Source organism: Pristiophorus japonicus, chromosome 1, assembly GCF_044704955.1.
Source record: "Pristiophorus japonicus isolate sPriJap1 chromosome 1, sPriJap1.hap1, whole genome shotgun sequence".
NCBI lineage: Eukaryota > Metazoa > Chordata > Chondrichthyes > Pristiophoridae > Pristiophorus > Pristiophorus japonicus.
This window is the reverse complement of record NC_091977.1, coordinates 61,893,719-61,899,872: the sequence shown is the minus strand read 5'-3', so window position 1 is coordinate 61,899,872 and position 6,154 is coordinate 61,893,719. Positions and strand designations below refer to the sequence as shown.

General features: G+C 47.2%; 1 long non-coding RNA gene across 1 annotated transcript; it reads right to left on the bottom strand.

Moving 5' to 3' along the window:
- Nucleotides 1-64: 64 nt before the first annotated feature.
- On the bottom strand, nt 65-5,812 carry LOC139280608 (uncharacterized). Its single transcript, XR_011596728.1, has 3 exons — nt 5,698-5,812; nt 3,057-3,197; nt 65-1,539 (listed from the first exon to the last, which is right to left on the bottom strand). It is a non-coding gene; the product is annotated as an uncharacterized lncRNA (long non-coding RNA).
- Nucleotides 5,813-6,154: the final 342 nt, after the last annotated feature.

Below are 6,154 nucleotides of genomic sequence, written 5' to 3'. Positions count from 1 at the left end.
CCTCCACCACCCCCCCCCCCCCCTAGTGAGATCATGCAGCTGGCCCATTACATTAACATACAGGATCAGATGCAGTGCAAGTACAAAGAAAGGAAGAAAAAAAAAATTCAGTTTGTATCGTGACACCTTGGTTCAGTGATTTACATTCATTACGTTTTACGGTCATGCGCCAGGATTGGATAGATTGCATTTATAGTTTAGTTATGGTCAGTACTGAGGTAGCAGTACGGGTATGCGAGGACACTGGTTCCAGAGCAACCGGACGGGGTCCTAGTCATCTGATGGCAGCGCTGTGCCCCCTGCTAGCGGGGTGGGCTTAGTTTGCTCACCTAGCCAGGACTCAGGGCCTTTGCCGTTGCCTAGTGGTGGGCAGAGCCACAGATGTGTGTGGCCTCCCTGTCCTCCTTTAAAGGCTGCAGAGTCTTCTGCCTGCTCTCTCATGGCGTTGGAAACCTGGCTGTTCCAGGTCGCATTTGGGGAACTCGTTGGTTCTGACCTTTCACTCCCGGACATGGCCGAGGTAGTGACTGGGTCTGGGGGCTGCGCCGTCTCCACCTCGGTGGTGGGCAATGGCGGCCGAATGCGCGTATTGGCGCCATTTTCATTTCCAGGTCCGTGGCGAATGGTGCCATCGGGTGCCTGCAGCATGGGATAGACCTGGGGCAGAGTATCAGGATCAGTGCCTTTACCCTCCCGAATTCGCTAGCTTGCTGCTCTAAGGAACACTCTATTCCCGACATCTCGCAACAAAATTCAGTTCACAATCTTAATCGGTTCGTTACATTGATTGCCATGCATACAATGTCTCTTTAAGTTCAGTTGGTTGCAGGTCTCCTTTAAGAGAACCCTGCTGGCTTTACCCCAATCAGATCCTTTGTTGGACCCCACGTGTTGGTCCCTCAGTGTTGCACCTCGTGATGTTGCCGCGGAATCTTTTTTTTCAGCCACGCTGCTCCTCGCTATCGCAGGGACGCCATCTTGCAGCGGTACGGCTTCCCTTAAAGGGGAGGATGCACTGCCGCTGCCGCCATGTTTTTTTTTGTCGGCCGATTGCCATGTTGGCCCGACAATTATGTCCCCAGGTTTGGCCGGGCCACCAACAGGCAGCCTGGCACCCCCTCTTGGGTGCCAGGTCACTGACCCGACAGAAACCCTCCCTGGTGGCCCAGTGGACCAAAGTTTTAAAATTGCGAAGGCTCTCCCCTTTAAGTGAAGGGGAGAGCCGTGGTGATGCGGCGCCGTAATTACATCATCACGGCGGTCGCTCCGCACCGCCCCCAATTTCAGGTGTTGCCACCGCCGCGTTTCCGCCCCTCTCGTGTACTCACCGCCCCCATTAAGAGCGACTTCCGGATCCAAATAAAAAAACAACAAAGAGCGGAATTTCACTCAAGAGGCGACCTCAACCAGCGCTGTGGTAAAATCCATTGAAACAGGGTGTGGCTCCCTGTTTCAGGTGGGGGGGCAATTTCTACCCCCACATATTCAAATTTGACGATGACACAAAGATAGGCGGCATTGCAGGCAGTAGATGAAAGCCTAAAATTACAAAGGGATATTAATAGATTAAGTGAATGGGCAAAACTGTGGCAAGTGGATTTCAATGTAGGCAAATGTGAGGATGTGAGGTCATCCACTTATTACTATAATTTAACAGTACACTCAGGGAAAAATGTTCAACAGTGATGGGTAAAGTGGGCGGTAGTGGAACGGCCATCTGTTATATATTCCACCTGATTTTCCTTTTCATTAACTTTTGCCCGATGCTACTCTCTGTTTTCCGTCTGTTAACCAAAGGATAGAACAGGCTACTTTCTAATTGGTGAAAAGCTAAAAACAGTCGAGTTTCAAAGGGACGTGGGGGTTCAGGTACATAGCTCATTAAAATTACAGAAAATAATCAAAATGGCTAATATAATGCTGGCTTTTATATCTAGAGGACTAGAATACAAGAGGGTAGAAGTTATGCTACAGCTATACAAAGCCCTGGTTAGACCATACCTGGAGTACTATGAGCAGTTCTGGACACTACACATTAGGAAGGATATACTGGCCTTGGAGGGAGTGCAGCTTAAGTTCACCAGAATTATATCTGGACTCCAGGGGTTAAATTACGAGGAGAGATTACAGAAACTAGGGTTGTATATGTTATATTCATAATAAAGTAATGTAACTGAGTACTGTAGACATGAGTAAGTGTGACCTTAGAATTATTCAAATTCCAGAGTGTTGGTACAGCATGGGAGGCCTACTTATAAACCGTGCTCCCAAGGGATGCTGGAATCCCTTGGGACTCCAACAGGTATTCCCTCTGGTGGTGGTATGATACAGGTTACCTAGGGTTGCATACATAACAGTATACCCTGGAACTTAGAAAGTTACGGGGTAATTTGATCAAAGTTTTTAGGATATTAAGGGAAACAGAAAGGGTAAATAGAGAGAAACTAGTTCTGCTGGTTGGGGTGTCTAGGACTGGGGGCATAGTCTAAAAATTAGAGCCAGACCTTTCAGGAGTGAAATTAGGAAACACTTTTACACACAACAGGTGGTAGAAGTTGGGAACCCTCTTCCCAAATGGCAATTGATGTTAGATCAATTGTTAATTTTAAATCTGAAATTGATAGATTTTTGTTGACCAAATATATTAAGGGATATGGGCCAAAGGCAGGTAAATGGAGTTAGGTTACAGATCAGCCATAATCTCATTGAATAACGGAACAGGCTCGAGGGGCTAAATGGCCTACTCCTGTTTCAATGTTCCTTAAGAAGCAGGAGCAGTGTTTGCTTTGCGGGGACCCCGTGCAAATCCATTGTAGTGGGTTTTGCTTTCCATTATAGGGTGTAAAAATGGGCGGCTGATCCAATCCCATCAGTTTCCTGCTGGGCAGGTTAAGTTAAAATTTCCCCTATCCAATTCCCTGTGGGTAGAAGTATCTGAACCGATGTGTATGAGTGAAAAAGCAAGTGATGCAAGAGGGGCCAGGTAAAGGAGGCTGTGACAGATTAACACAGGGCAAAATCCTGGTCCAAGTTCTCGGGTAAGTTTGATCTCTTACTCATCATCATTCTCCTCGGCATCTTCTTCAGCATCATGGTCAACGAGGATGATTTCCCTTCTCAACTGTTCCCCTCCACCTGCTCCTTCTCTTTATCTCCTTCCTCATTCCTATCATTCGCCTCTCATTGGTGCGATGGATCTGCAGAAAAGGAGGGCACAATATAATAAGGATGAGCAGAATCCCTTATGATTAAGGAGATAGAGGAGGAGATGGAAGTTTGTGGCTATATGCTGCTTCACAGAGTTGGTACCTGTACTGTACCAATCAGTAGGCTGCTTGCTTCCCTCAACAATTTCAATATATTTCCTGCTCTTCATTAGACCAACAGCAACCTAGGTACAGCAACATAGGGAATCAAGGGATATGGAGATTGCCGGGAATATGGATTTGAGGTCGAAGATCGACGATGATGTTAATGAATGGCAGAGCAGGTTCAGGGGGCCATACGGTCTACTCCTGCTCCTAATTCTTATGTTCTTATACTGTAAAACCACAAGGAGCTCAACCTTTTTTTTCTCCCATTACATTAACAAAACCATAGATACACGCTTATCAATGGACTACAATGGATTTGCACTTTTAAAAATTCATCCTTGGGATGTATGTGTCGCTGGTATGTCTAATTTCTATTGCTCATCCCTAAGCCATTTCAGAGGGCAGTTAAGAGTCAAACATGTTGGCAGTATGGATGGAAAATTATAATCTGTGCGTTTTGTAAACTGGACCACCGATATGTGAAGCACTTTCCCTCAAACACAGCTTTCTAGCAGGTATTGCATTGTGCGCCATTTTTCTTCCCTTCCTGTCACTGCACATTCACCATCGCCAAATCAGTAATGCCAACCCCACCGTTTCATAAATCAAGAGACAAAGAGGCCAAAATTGCATCTTCCCTTAAGGCCAGTTACCGCCAGAAATCGGCGGCCACGCTGCGGTGTGCAATGGCTGCCGATTTCTCGTGTAATGGCCGCCATTTTGGAAATTCTGCTCCTGTGGTATCCTGGAGGTGATCCGCTCCCCTGACTACTGCTCTGCTGCTGCCGATCCGTCCTAAGTGCATCATCGACCGGTGTTCGCCTCCGATGGTGAAATTCCGTTGGAAAAATCTTGCTCCTGCCGCATGGAACCAAAAGCTGTTTTTTTTGCCGGAGCAGCGGGGGTTGTAGTCCTTCTAAAATGGAGGTGCGGCTCCCATTAAAGGGGAGGACCTACTGCCACTGCTACCATGTTTTTTTTGTCGGCCGACTGCCATGTTGGCCCGACAATTATGCCCCCGGGTTCGGCCGGGTCGTCAACAGGCAGCCTGGTACGCTTCTTGGGTGCCAGGCTGCTGGCCCAGCCGAAGCCCTCCCTGGTGGCCCAGTGGACTGAACTTAGGGGACAGCCGTGGGCTACGCTGATGACTGACAGCAAAGGCCACAGCACCCGCCCCCAACTTCCGCCCCTCTAGACTGCGAAGTTCCGCTTACCGCTGCACATCAGCCCCCATTATGACCGACTTCCAATTCGCCGGAAAAAAAGCCAAAGAGCGGAGTTTCGCTCAAGAGGCCACCGCATCCACCGCGCCAGTAAAATCAACAGAAACAGGGTAGGTGCGCCCCGTTTCCAGCGGTGGGCAATTTCGGACTTAAATTCTTAAAAATCAAGAGATTTGATTTAAAAATCATGAGTTGCTGTTTTTTTCCCGACCCGACCACTCACCAACTTTTTGCTCCCAGAAAGGAATCGCACTCAGCTGTCACTAACCAATTACTAACATAAGAGCTTAGGAAATAGGAGCAGGAGCAGGCCATACGACCCCGTGAGTCTGTTCCACCATTCGATAAGATCATGGCTGATCTTCCACCTGAACTCCACTTTACCACCCAATCCTCATGTCCCTTGGTTCCCTTAGAGTTCAAAAATCTAGCGATCTCAGTCTTGTATATACTCAACGATTCAGCATCCACAGCCCTTTGTGGTAGAGAATTCCAAAGATTCACAAATACAAAAAGAAAATATTGCGGATGCTGGAAATCTGAAATAAAAACAGAAAATGCTGGAAATATTCAGCAGGTCAGATAGCATCGGTGGAGAGAGAAACGGAGTTAATGTTTCAGGTAGATGACCTTGCATCATAACTAGTAGATTCCAGTTCTGATAAAAGGTCATCGACCTGAAACATTAACTCTGTTTCTCTCTCCACAGATGCTGTCTGACCTGCTGAGTATTTCCAGCATTTTCTGTTTTTATTCTAAACATTCACAATCCTCTGAGTGAAGACATTTCTCCTCATCTCAGTCCAAATTTTTTTTATACAGAACACCTCTGAATTTTCTTTTGCATTTCCTGCTTCTATTTCCAACTATTGATAATGTAAAAGCAACTGAACACTTTGTTTCGTATTTGCCAAATACTGCGTTCATTTAACAGTTCTTTGTGTGACACTGTTGGAGTGAAATTCTTTGGATTTGCCTGAAATGATTCACATTTACATTATATTGCAGTTCATCAAAATAAGAGTTTTATAGATTTGAGTTGGTGTTGACAGCCGAGTCTGGCCTCCTGGAGAGGACGCACTGGTTCAAGTTGCCGCCGTTGCAGAACTCCATGACGAACCACAGGCAGCAGAGCTCACCGGCCCCGAGGATCCGCTCACCTTTCATCGTGCCAGCCTCTGTAACGGACAGCTGCATTGACCAATTGAAGCTTCCCGCTATGTGAACAAAAGCTGCCTCAACGAATCGCAGCACTGCTATTGAGGATTTGCCCATTGAAGCCGATGCTCAAACCTCCAACCGTAAGAGCGCGGTTTTGATTCGCTCAGCCCCCACCTCCCGTGTACACTGTGACAGACAGCTTAGTGAACCAATCGCTGAGTGGCGTTGCCGCGCACTGGCCAATCGGCGTACTGCCATGCTGTTCAACTCCCGCCTAGCATCACTGCATCATGCCGCTTTGATGGACAATCGAGTCGATCCGCTGCTGGGTGCTGGAACCAATGGGAAATGTGTTACTGCAAGTTTAGAAAACAAATCGCGAGATTTCGGTGTTGAATCATGAGATCACAAGTGAGGCTTCATTTCACTCAGAAATCGTGTCCCTCGTGAGAGTTG